General features: G+C 31.9%; 1 protein-coding gene across 3 annotated transcripts in view; it reads left to right on the plus strand.

The window, feature by feature from the left end:
* Nucleotides 1-14,665, plus strand: part of LOC132702911 (lachesin-like) — a 513,947-nt gene that overhangs the window by 132,976 nt on the left and 366,306 nt on the right. The window lies entirely within an intron of this gene.

Raw genomic sequence — 14,665 nt, forward strand, 5'->3', positions numbered from 1 at the left:
CCTATTGTTTTTCTTACCAGCTTTTTTACTTTGTTTTTGAAGGAGATAACTATACATTTTTATATGTTCATATTTTGTTCTCTAATTTTTTACATTCCTCTAAACTAGTCCTGGTCCGAATAGCTGCTGATTTGTTTTTTTGTTTTCCAGTATTATTTTATTATATTTCTTCACGAGAGAAATGAGATAATCTTAATAGAATCTTAATCTTAATAAGATCATCAAAGCCCCCCGTCCCTAGGATCTTGAGATTTACAGATTCGAGAGTTGTCTCCCAAAATCTGAGTTATTAATGCACGACATCTCTCGTACACTGGTCAAACTATATTTTTTTTGGTTGGTTGTGAATCTGTAAATTTGCTATCTCAAGATCTCCCCCCGGGGGTTGGGGGATGGTGAAAAGGGATATCCATACCACCTTTATTTACATAGAATATGCGCGACTTCGGTGACCTAATAATCTCGGTCCGGCGACGTACAGGGGGAAAAAATTGCTAAGAAGCACTAACACAAAAACTACCCCCTACTCCTATTAGGGGTGACATCTGGCGACGAAAATCTGAGCTGAGCGCTACAACTCTCGTATACTGTTCAAACTATTTAGTATTTGGATGCAGAAGTTGGAAAAAGACACCACTAATATTCTTCTCTGATATTGAAATTGTAAATAGTCTTATTATTCCAATGCATTAATTTATGATTTTTTCGCAAAAGCAGTTCAAATCAATAAGTTTAACCAACCGCTACTTAACTGACAGTTAATTGAACAGTCAGTTGAATTTTAACTTAATAGGAACCAAAAATATATTTTTTCTAATCCCTTCTCTAAAATAACCAGTGGAACGTTAGTTTCGTTACTTACAGCTGTGGGTCACTTCGGACATTTCCGAGATATTACACACGGCTTGAAAAATGTACGTAAAAACTAATGGCATTAGAGAAATTATAATATGCAACACATTTGATGCACTTTTTAGGTCAATCGTTTATTAAGTACTCGCTGCGTTCTTGTGACAAAATATAATATTATTGCACAAAGTTCACCTACGCCTATGACCGACACCGAAATTGAGCGGAACCTTTTTTCACGATCGTAAACAAGTGTATACTGTGAATATTATTTATAAAATTAAGTCCTCCCGCTTTGATTGTTGATGAATCAAACTTACTGATGTTTTACCGATCATCATGTGAGCTTCGTCGGAGCTTAACTGGAACTGGTTTGCATTCTTACAAACGGACCCTATTTTCCACTTAAGAAAGATCATTATCGATGCAACCATAAATCGCCTATTAAAGTTTCTTCTCTATTTGAATCCGTGAAAAAATTTGTCACCTCTCGCGACTATCAAATTCCTGCTCTCTACGGCTCCCTAAAATTGACAAACCAGGTTAAACCCTTCGACATATTGTTTGCACCATTGCTTCTCCAAACTATTCCTGAGCAAAATGTCTAGTTTCCAAATTGAAAGCCTTTACAGCGGAAACTGATAATTTCGTATTTACTTCCTTTTATTTAATTAAACAATTATAACATTATACGAGTATTAGATTGAAACCGCCTCTTTATTAATGTTCCTGAATCTCCCATATTAATGGAAAAATTTGTCTTTTCTTACTGCCAAATTTATGAAAAACTATCGGGGTTTCGTGGGTTCTCCATTATTACCAGTCATTGAGAATATATTTATGGAAAGTTTGGATAAGAAAGCCTTCGTCAGTTTTTATCTAAGACTAAAACTATGGATGTTGATGTTACTTTTGTGATTTGGTCTCATGGTTAAGAACATTGGTTCATTCAGTTTTCAGACACACAGAGCTATACCTTATTGCATTGTCACATCACCATCCTGCTCAAAAACTATCGATTATGAATTCTCTGGTTTAAATAGCCGAAAAAATGTTTAATGCTGAATCACCGGATCCAGAATTAAAACGGCAAACATCTACTCTTCTTTCTAATGATTTCCACATTGGAGATATTAATCGTTCCATTACAAACTACACTTCTTCACAACCTCCCAAATAGTACTCACACTTGCCACTGTGGTCCTTCCTTACATTCAGAACATTACTGACCACAATTAAAAAGTTTTTAGGAAATACAATTCTAAAACTAGACTTCCACTTGTCCAAAAACTTCCCAATATCTTCCATCCATGAGAAACAAAATTCCGTTTGAAACATTTTAAAGACAAGACAAAAAAACAATCAACTAAAAGGACCTCATTAGCTTATTAGCAGCTGTCGAAAATAAACATGAATCCGGACATCAAGAATCCATAGACCCATTTCGAAATCTTTACCTTTTACAAATATAGATACCTTTAGTTCCGCCTCACAAATTATACTGGAAACTTAAAATTTTAATATTCATTTTCAATATTCAATCTTTTTTTTACGCTGCTTTCGAGAAGCCCTGTAGATGGCATGTTAAATTATAATCAGACATCCGTCACCTACGTTTCTTCGTGATAAAAAGTTATCAATTGCTAATTAAAATTCGTTTCCGTTTCGACGCAGATTGTGAAACAAAGAAAATAAGAGTCGAACTTTGTTTGCTCGTTAATTTCGTTTGACTTTCTTTTTGCTAAATTCCCATAATACAAAAAGACGTTCCCGATTTCATCTTCAAAAACACAATATTCCGTTTTGTCCGCTTGATAAAGTAACTTGAGAAAGACTGTTGTCAACAATCAAAGAGGGAAATCGTAATCATGTTTGTAGAAACATTTTTATTAAAAGCAACCCTCATTTAATCCGGTTTTACGGATGCTTTCGGTTCTGACATGCAAAATATCCCATTTGGTTTCCGTAACGCGGAAAATCCTGAAATATATTTGTAACTAACGAAAATTACTAAATTAAATACTTTACTCCAAAAATATGAGAGTGTGGGGTGAATTGTTGTGCTAGACTGGCAGTGATGGGGAAGACATCACTATAATACATGACTATAACACAATACATTATACATACATACAATACGTTTATTTTCATCGACAATAATACATTGTATATTAAAAGTCACTCAGATCAGTCAGGATTGTGATACAATTTGGAAATAATCTTCAACACGTTAGAAAGTTGTTTCTAATAAAAAGTCTCTAACATAACTTTGAAATACTTTAAAAATTTGCAACTCCTAATGTTGTTTTGTAAATTATTAAAAACTAATAGCAATACATTTCGAGGACAATGGAATGTCAATTTTGATTTTCAAATGTTTGTGAGGAGTTTTGAACTACTTCTAGTACTTAATATTATTTACAAAACTTCTGGATTCCTAATGCGAACTTGCTGACGTATCGCCAAGTCACACTGTTGACTTCTTCAGAACTTAACTGAAACTGGTTTTCATTCAAGTCTGTAACTGCTTATATAATGTTTGCTTATAGATTTCTATAGATTCTCGGATTTTTCGTTGGTTGGTAGAATTGATTATATGCATATATTTTAGTTTTATCGAATAAAATTTGAATAAAAGTTGGATTTTAGGCACTAATTTTAATTGTCCCAGAATATAACTTCGAGAGTTTACTTTTGGTATTAGGTAATCACAGTGTTTTTATTTAGCAATTTTATCAGCGAATTTAATATTCTAGTCCAATTCAACAATTTAGGTAAAGTTTATTTAAAGAGAATGATCACTGAACCAAATATTGATAAAATTAATCAAGTTATTGCATTGAGAATTATCCGAAATTAAAGGCAAAACACAATCTGCCAAAGCTGTAAATAGAATATTAGGATTAATAAATAATATAAAGAATAATGAAACCAGAATCGAACGCTGAGATACTCCGGTTGAAATATTAACTGACCCACACAACATACCCCATTTGTTTGTTTCCGTCGCTCCGGTTGAAAATATTAGATTGTAAAAGTCTTATTTAATCTTTGTATAATCTGTGTAAGATAATTTTATAGAAATTTGAGGAAACGAGGACATAAGATTGTTCTAAAAATTTGGTTGCTTGTGCTTTGAACTTGTTGAAAGCTTGATATAAGGTCTATATAGCGCTATACTTAGGTGTGATTTATATCTAAAACAGTTTTGAAGTAATGCACAGTTGAAAATGGTCCTTTTGATTTTTTTTTCAGTGGCAGTAGAATTTAAACAGCATAGTACAAAGCCGATGTCACTTTCTGGGGTCAGCTTTTCATAGTATATTCATTCATTCATCATAAAGTTACAGCTCTGAAAATATCCTATATCGACAGAACATGTCAGAAAAACTAAAGAATTAAATTTTCGGGATATTCCTGTGTCTCGTTCTCCGTAAACAATTATTATTAAGGTGCCATCCACCGTGAAAGGCAACAGAGAGCATTAGAAAAATATCTGTTTGCAAAAGTGATATTTTATATTTATAAAAAAGTGTAAATATTGTAGTGTCAACTTTCAAGAATTTAAATAAATTTAGGTATTTTTTATTTCGTTTTCTATGGATCTTAGAGTATTAGATATTTATCTATAAATTAATTTTAAAAATTAAAAGTATTCCATATTTCAAAACGTTCTAATTATTAATTGTTTAGCATAAACAATTTGACATTTGATTTTCTCATGCGTAATAATATTGACAAAATGGACCCAGCCTCGGTGATCAGCGGAGCTAGACACGCGATTTGATTTGAACAAAATTGGCAAATTTGGCAGCTGAATTTATATTGGCCCATTAGATAGATTTACTTGGCGCTCTCGTGTTTTCTGATTGTAGCTGATTGTAGATATAATATAAAAGTCTAAGTAAGCATTAAACACGTAAATAAACGCTCGGTCTAGATAATATTTAATTTCAAAAATTTATAGAAAATGAAAGTGGAAAAGTAAATATTAGATAAAATATTAGAAAATTTGATAAAGACACGGTGTTGTCGAAACAATTGTCATGTCAAAATATATAATTTCGTGAAATCTGAACTTTTAGTTCCTATTTATTTTGATAAATGGATGTTCATCAAGTAAAAGCCACCTCAGTTCAAATATTAGAGACGAATATTTATTAATCGATCATATAAAAATAGCACCATCTTTATGGGTTGATATTCGACAAATTAATTATTTATTTATATCGGTTATAATTGTTTCGAAGGAACGGATTATTTCTTCGATAATATTTCATATGCTTTTGAAGGACGATGTGTACAACTTTTTTTTCGCTTTGTCGCATGATTTTCTCCTTCGTGTGGTTAATTTATATTTTATTTGCATTTTAGTGTATAAATCTAGCACTGTTTGTATCTGTGAACTCCATCTAAAATGAGGAAAATTTTGAAATAGAACAAACGATTAGTAATGGAGTGGAGTGTTCGATTACTTTACCTGTTATTAATATTATTATTATTATTATTGTTATTATTATTAAATCTATAGTAATATGTAGTAATATATACACTAATGCAATTATTAAAATAGGGCTAAGTATCCACGATTACGATAACCATGAGCAGTATTTTGAATCCTAATTAAACATAGTAAAACCTTAACTAGTAGCAAGAGTAGGTATAAAAGTTTCTAGGTGTAAAATACAAAACCAGTTTGTTAAAATAAATCACGAACATGTGTGTGCCTAGTTTTGTTTAATATACGATAAAGCAATGATTAACCAAGGTCCTTGGAGTATTGATCTGTAGTAATTAGTAGTATGTTCGGTAATTTATAACTTGACATACTTATAAGATCGTACGCGTCGTTTAATTAGTTTGAAAAAGCTGGAACTATGGACCTGATCCTAAAACCATCAAGACGCGGGTCTATATTTCTCCCAACATCATTGGAAATACGTATTGAAAACATTGTTTTGTAATTCTCCATTTATAAAATTCCTAGTTGTAAAATGTTCTTAATTCTTAGTGTAATTATTAATCTTTTTTTTTTAATTTTTAATTTCACATCAATTCTGTGTAGATTATGAGTGAATTTTTTTACATCCTTTAAAATAAAAAAATGGAAATAAACAAACAAATGAATAAACACTGTAAAAGTCAAAATCCAACAAAAAAACATTGTATTTTTTATTTGTTATTTATTTATTTATGGAATTACTATTTTCCTCCTAAAAGCAAAAATTTTGGAGACTGCTTTAACGTCCCTGATTTGTGAATATACAGGCTGTTTGAAAATGACAAGCAAAACATTTAGAGGGCGATTCAACTAGAAAAATTAACATTAAAGTTCATATAGCTTATGTTTAAAAAACTGAAAATAACGGAATTAAAAGGTGTCAATTTTATTTTTAACAAATTTTTCTTTGAGGTTTGGATTGGCCGATTAACACCTCATTAAAAACACTTTCCTACTAATAATCTTTTGTATTTTTAGACCATAAACCCTTAATACCAATGACCTTGATAAAATGTCCTCAAACTTATTGTGTTTAAAGTTTTCTGAGAATTTAAAAAGCTAATAATTTAAGACCATAAAAAAAAACGTTAAAACACACCCTCCTTTAGTTTTATTTAATTGCAAAATTTGCAAAAAAACTGAAGACATAAGGTTGAGGACATTTTCTTAAGGTCGTAGGGAGTTGAGGGACTTTTACATTAAGGGTGCAAGTCAAATTTGGTTTAAAAATAAAAAAGAAAATTTGCAATCAATGTGTATGTGTGTAAACGGCAAACTAGACATAAGATTTTTACGGAAAATTTCTCTAAAAATGCTTTAACAAAATATTTTTACTGCATAAATTTACCTAGTTTTTGAGTTTTCCAATCCCCTACTATCAATCCAATCCTTTTTTGCTTGCACTCTATGTATATCTAAGTATTTTTAATTGAGTTTTACCTGTGTCGAAAATATTGTCTTGTAATTGGACAAAATTTGTCTGTTAGACAAAAAAGTGTTATAATTTTTATAATCATTATCGAAAGCTACCATATGAACTTTTCAGAGAGTAACTTTTTTGCAGACACCTTGTATGAAGAATTTTAAAGAAAACTAAGGTTTCTTCAAAGCTTGCACAGAGACGCGAAAACGAAGTTATATTCGCCATTTTTTGTTAGGAAATCTGCTCCGTCGCGCCTCATTAAACTCAATACATTAAGTAAATTTAATCCCGCTTTCGCAGCGTTCTTTAATGAAAAAAGAAATTTGTTTTCTGGGCTCGTACACCTGCTGTTATTTTATGAAGGAAAAGAAAACTTTTTCCACTACAGTGTCATGAATTTTCATTTCGGGATCATTTAAGCAGCGAAACTTACTAAATTAATTATTTTTTTACATTACATGACCACCCTGTCGGGGCTCTACCTTTTAAGTAATTTCATTACCTAGTCTTGCTTTCTTAGAATAGAAATATTAATTAAGTACTACTACCCGTATTAACGGTTAAGAATGTTTGTGCTGCTTCTACTATTAAAAGTTACTTAGTTGATTTCAAGGCACGTATTATAATTGATATAAGATTGCGACTAGGTACAAAACCAACAAACCAAATTCGTTGAAAATGTCGCCATATCTTTTAGGTTAACTAACGAGAAGCATATAACATAATATAGACCACCGCAAAACTAGTTTGAGACAGGCAACTTGACAAAAGATATGCTTTAATCTCAACATATATACTACACCGTGTACCTAGATTACATTTGAATAAAATTAATGAAAGACCAGAATTTCGTCTTCTTTTGACTTCTGAAATGTGCTGTTTTGCTACCGTCTAATTATGAATCTGCAGAAGGCTTACCGAACATGGACACAATTTTAAAAATGGAGCAGTAATCAGCATTTCTATTTGTCAGAGCACATCGTAGTAAAGTATTCCAGACAGAATCAGAAAGGAAGATAAAAATGGTCCAACATCAAATTTCCACTTGAAATATAAAAGATATAATAATGTGGAAATACAAATAGAGACAGATATATGTTCGTGTAATAGTGATAGCAATGGGGAGATGAGAAATATGAGAAAAATTGTTTGTACACAAAAATTCATTAAATAAATATAAAAAATACCGGAAATGATCGGTGTATAATTGGGAATTTTAGATTAAAAAGTGTAAAATATAATTTACACTTCAATTATTACATTTCATAGAATGAAAATGTAACTAGAGAAAGAAAAGTAATAATAAATATATAAGTAATATTACATACGAAAACGTTTGGCAGCTTGTTCCTCTGCGAGCGCCTAGAGCAAATTCGAAGCGATGGACACATTTCCTTCCTTTTGTTCCCTTAACACTTGTGCGGCGTTTATTTTGAATAAGAATTTGTACGAAAATTTCTACTCACGACTTCGTAACAACAAGTCCTTGCGAATTCTTATAAATCTTATATTCGTACAACTAGCCTGAAATTTTGTCGTCTTTGAATATTCTGACGTTTTTAAAAGTGTGGGTGGAGATGAATGAAACAAACGAATCTTATTTTATTATATCTCCGTCATTGCATATTGATACTAAAAGTGCTGCAGCAGTATACTTACATCTTTAATGATGTCGAACAACTATGACCAAAAGTATCTGTTTATAAAAAACTATTTAACTTAACATTATAAATATTCTTTGGTGATATACTCTTACGACAATTTCACTGCTTAAAAATGTGATTTTTTATATTCCTTAATATACAGGGTGTTTTGATAATAAGATGCTGATCCTTAAGGGTGTGATTCCTTGAATGATTTAAAAAAAACTTACAATGTAGGTCAGGGGGTAGGTAAGGGGATACTAAATATTTTCGCAAGTCATTTCTTAGCAAAACGGGTTATGAATTTAAGAAGGGACAGGAAGCAATTCTACTAATGTATCACGTTTAAACCCAAATTATTAAGTAGATCCCAAATAGACTGAGTTTAAAATGAATCATCTTTTTTACAACTTATTTTTGAAAAAATCATACTTTAGATAACAATCTTCAGTTTCATGCTTACCCTGGCGCAAGCCGTGCAGAAGAAGAAAAATTTTACCTAAAAAAAGTGTTTCTATATTTTGCGGTAGCGGACACCAAAATCCAAGAAAACGTGAGTATTATTTTTTAACATTATTTACGGAATCACACCCTTAAGTATTAGCAAGATGTTATGGAGCACTTTACGTGGAATGTGGATTGTGCCGTTCTGGAGTATTGAAAAAGTTTTTTATCATTTCTTATCATTTCTTCAGACGAAATTCAAAAATCTCCTTTGTTGTTTCTGGATAAAAGATCCATTCGCTCCTCCTTTCATTTAGTAGGAAATATTTCAGAAATGGAGATGTGTCCAATTGGTAATGATTTAATGATACGAGTTGTTATCCAGTGAAATAGCTACCTTAAGGTTGTTTTCTTATTAGTAACATACACTTGATACAATTTTTGATCATTTTATGATTATTTATGATAGTTCTTTATTTTTTCACTGCGGTTCGTTAATAATTCACATCGTAGTAAACCCTTAATGAACTGTTTCGGCGTATTTCGTGCGGCCATCGACAAATATTTTACACGTGTCCTGTGTCCGCAACAGCACGTTTTGCTTAAAAAATACCGTCACATTCGCGTGACCGCGCGCATACTTTAAACATGTAAAACGAGTTAACGTAACGTGCAACTCCAAGTTGTTACTGCGAATCTTCGTGTGCAGTATTTTATAATAAACGTTAAAAATATGTGTGACACACATTATAAGCGGCTTGTTCGCAAATGAAAATATAATTTTTCTGATAGATAGTAGTACAAACACAATTGAATTGATCTCTTACACATTTTTTTAAACTACAAATATAGAAAGACAGATAGGGTAACATTCTATTCAGTTAGGAAGTCCCTATATAAGAAAATGATTCTGTAAATTTAGAGGTTTAAAATTGAGAGGTACCAATCCTTTTCAGAACTTTTTCTATGCCGATTGGTTTAATATTTTGGTTTATTATTGTTAATTACCTGAAAAACTGATAAAAGAGATATACAATTGAATGGTGATCATTGCATTTAACGATCATTGCAAAACGAATACGAGGTGGGTTCAAAAAGTTAGGTAACTTTTGTAATTGGGCGGGCGGGCTATGTACATTCGATATTCGATATTTTTATCTTATTATGTTGGTTTCTATGTCCCTAACATATTCTTACAGTTTCAGCCAGTTTGCAGGTTTCCTTTTTTTATTGTTAGACAGAAGCAAGCGTTAGCGGTGTTTGCGTGCCCGGCAATTTTCTGCGGTTAAAAAAATGGAAAAAAGAATTTGCCATAAATTTATTTCAGTGCTGCAAAACACTTCAAATTTTGACAACGGCATGTGAAAAACATTGAAGAAGTGAAACAAATGGTGTTGAAAAGTCGTCGAACCACTATTAGAGAAGTGACTGGAGACGTCGGTATCTCGGAATTGTGACGTCGAAACCAAAGCCCAGGCATCCCAATTAAAGAACCCTGAATCGCCAGAACCGAAAAAAGCACGTCAAGTTGGATCAAATGACAAGGTTTGGCTTACTGCTTTCTTTGACTATCGTCGCGCAGTACATCAAGAGTTCTTACCACAAGGTCATACGGTCAATAAATGTAAAGTAGCTAGAAGTTATGCAAAATTGTGGGGAAACAATTCATTGATTTTGCATTACGATAATGCACCCGATCTCATCGTTGCTTGTATCTTACATTTTGGCCAAAAACAAAACTACAATCATGCTTCAGCCTCCATATTCATCGGATATGGCCCCCTGCTATTTTTTCCTTTTCCCATAACTCAAGAACCTCATGAAAAGACGGAGGTTTGGAACGATTGATTGAAGAGATACAGAAAAAATCGCTGGAAGAACTTAAGCCTATACCAGAAAGTACTTACCAGAAGTGGTTCAAGCATTGGAAAAATAATAGCACAAGCGTATTATATCTAGTGGATTATTTTGAAGGGGGCAACATTCAATTTCATAAAAGAATAAATACTTTTTGATAAAACTTAAAAGTCTTACTTTTCTTACTTTTTGAACACACTTCGCATATGCGGTTTGGTGTAATTTTATATTATTATGTCTAGGCACATACTCATAGTAAAACTGATATCCAGATCTAGTTTGTACTTATATTGATATAAAGATATAATAGGTTGCTTTTATTGTATGATTAAATGTGTATTGAATGTTAGGTCAGAATCTCACCCTCAACTCCTAACTGAATCCGATCACTCTAGAGTTACGCGGCTCATTGTAAAATTATGAAGGGTTACCATCTGTAAGCTTTGCTGGCCCTCCCCGATGCACAGTACCTCCGTCTTAACTGCATTTATTTACCAAGATCATCAATTTGTTAAGGTAAAAGCGTTTAAAACTTTTTTTTTTTAAATTAAAATTTCATTTGCCAATCGTCGCAGTACAAATTCCGACATTTCTGGACATGAAAAATAAATATGCAGAAAATCTTCCGCAAGACGCTCCCCTGTGAAATGCCAGAACTTGTTTCCCTAAAGGAAGAAAATTATATGTCTCTAATGGAAGTTCTCTAGAGCTTATGTCTCAGATAATTGTCCATTTACTGTGGTAAATTCAATTGTTTTGTTTGTGTTAATAGTAGACCAAAATTTGCTAGTCAAGCAAGTCGAAAATAATCAGTAAAGATTTATTGTCTTCTATGAAGGATTTAATTTTAGGTGTCTATACCCGTCCCGGAAATCTACAAAAGACACATGCTGAAAATATGAATAAATACTTACCATTAGCGGATGAGATCGATAAAATGTGGAAGATGACCAGAGTTAGCGTTGTTCCGATTATCATAGGTGCAACAGCTGAATGAAATAAAACCCTGCATGGCAGTCTAAGATGATTAGAGTTGCAAGAGGGCATATACATACAGTTACAATAATCGGTCATCTTGTAGCATAGTAAGGAGAGTATTTGTAGGTGGATAAAAGATTTATAATGCTATCGTAAAACGGAGCTTCTTGATTCTGGATCGACGTCTCACTGCTTACCATTCAGGTTAAACCTATGAGAGAAAAAAATAACAATAAGAATAATAATAATAGCTCTATTTTCCAGCAAAGCAACGACTAAAAAATTGAGCTTTTCATGTATAAAATAAAGCCTCAAATATTATATTTGAAAAGTAATTTCTAAATAATAATATGAAATGGGCGACAGACGGGAACCAACCAATGGAACTGTTTTGAAATAGTATTTTTACATTTGCCTATATATTTTTTTAAAGCAAGCAGTTACATACGCGAGAACCTTGTTCTCTAGGTCATTTGAAGTTTCTATAATGTTTTGATCGTCCACAATCCCATAGTAGAAGATAACGTGTACGGATTTCGCCTCCCAAGTGCAGCAGAGGAAATGGGGGTGGGGGTTGTGGTAGGATCTCGAGTGAGACAACTTGTATATTTGTTCCTAAATTTAACTTAAAACTGCCTAGCTGCGTAGAAAAGGCATAGCCTTTATAATTTCTGGTAGTTGAATAGTTGTTCGGTCTAGAGTTGTCATGTCGTACTGTGGATGACATTATACACACAGAAAACCTTGATCGAGTCCTACATATGTTTTTCGTAAAAATCCATGTGTCTTTTTTGTTAGGGAAAGTTTGTTTCGATGAAAATATTTACACAGCCTTTTTTTAAAAACAGAATTTAATGGACTAGTCAATTTTCCGGTTGATACCTAATTAGCTATTAGCTTTAAAAGATTATATTTAATTATGCAAAACAGTTGCTTTGGATATATTTTTATCGAAACACTCAATTTTTCCTAACAAAAATGTTACATCGATTTTTTCAAATGCACATTTTCGAAAAACATCCAATAACTCGGAAACAGGACTAGATACCCATATGCGGTATTTGACATTAAGTGTTTTCTGAAAATAGAGCTCCAGACACCGTATCCTTGTTTAGACATGTCAACTTAAGTCCTTTTTTAACCTTTTATATTGTATATATATATATATATATATATATATATATATATATATATATATATATATATATATATATATATATATATATATATATATATATATATATATATTGTATATTGTATATTGTTCATATACTTTTATCTATTGGTAACGTCATTGACATAATCAAGTTTTTTATAATTTTATGACTTGCTCCACGGAACCTACGTTGCGGTACGTGCGTTGATCAATTGCGAATAAGAGAAAATTTGGTTCCCTCAATCATTGTCATTTGAAATGTATGAGTAGTTAAGCGATAATCATCAGGTTTAATATCTGATATTTCATATTTGTACTCAATTCAGATGTTTCCTTTGAATTAGTCTTAATTGTCTACAAAATCTGATGGAGGATAGGCATGGATTTTGAAAGAGTATATTGCTATAATTGAATCTCATCTTCATAGGAACAAGATATTCTGAAATCAAATTTATGATCATCATTATGATTGTAATTTATTATTATTACATTATATTATATGTTGTAATGTGTATGCCCTGCACTGCCATCTGTATTTAAGAAAAAATTCAGTCTTTGAGAGTGTTTCAGCGGATATGTCCATTGCACAAATACGTGCACACTTGGATCACCTTTTTATTGTCTAAAAGTATACTGTGATGCGATGCGAAACCAAGTTTTTATCATCATGAATTGCTGGTCTGACAGATTCAATAGATTCAGTACGTCCATGCTTCTTGTTAACATCTTAGTTCAGTCAGAGTAATTGAGTTAAATAAATTTAAAAAAGCAATGGCCCAGAAATGCTACGTTAAGGCACACGGAATCTAGGTTTGTAGTTGATTTTGAATAGTAACTGCTGTAGCTCCTGGAGCTCTATGTTCCAAATTAGCGGGAATTTAATACAGCAATATTAGTAATAAAAATATATTTAAATTTAAGATGACAAATTCATGCATTAACTGTTAATTGTTTTTTACTTATGTTCGAACAGTCCAAATTTTGACAAAAATTAGAAAAGGGAAAAAAATCATCACACATCATCACATGTGAATAATAGTTTACTACACGTTCAAAAATATTATTCTTAATATAGCATAAAAGAATTTATTCTCAAAACAGATTTTTTTATTTATTAAGTTCTGAAAAAAAATAAATGACTTCTGTGTGTGGAGTCAATGTCAATTTGTTGGTGATCGGAATTACAAATGAGCCGATCATTTGTGAATCATTTCTCAATTTGCTAAAACTAAATCAGAAAAGAACATCCAAAACATAAAACCTTGCATATCGCGTGGAATCGAAATTGAACATTCTGCAAACTTTATTGCCTCTGACAGCACGCACATAAAATTTTAAACCATTTATACTTTGGAAAACCGCTTAGCATTGAAGCCAGGAATACATCATAAATCATTAGTTGCCGTCGGTGTTATGCCGGCTAATGACCCAAATTCATTGTTTGATACCTTTGGTGGGGCTATTTGTTAAATTCCAACCGTACGCGAAATTGCCTGTCCCGATTTCATCTAGATATTACTTTTTTTATTGGTCGTGTTACTTGGTTTTTGAGGGATGTGAAATGCAATATTGTCCAGTGAATCGCAGATTCAGATACTGCCAATGAAAACTTCTCCGTCGCTTTCATAATAGGAAATAATTTTATGCCTAATAATGAGCTATTACATTTTTTTAACAATAATTCTTTCATTGATACAAATTTTTCATTTACTAACATTTGAGGAAACTGTTTCTGAAACTTTTGTATACATTACGTGTTAAGTTAAGTATTACCCCAATTTCTCTTTATTATTCTTTTTTAATTCCATTTGTTA

Source organism: Cylas formicarius, unplaced genomic scaffold (assembly GCF_029955315.1).
Source record: "Cylas formicarius isolate icCylForm1 unplaced genomic scaffold, icCylForm1.1 PGA_scaffold_6__28_contigs__length_40554024, whole genome shotgun sequence".
Taxonomy (NCBI): domain Eukaryota; kingdom Metazoa; phylum Arthropoda; class Insecta; order Coleoptera; family Brentidae; genus Cylas; species Cylas formicarius.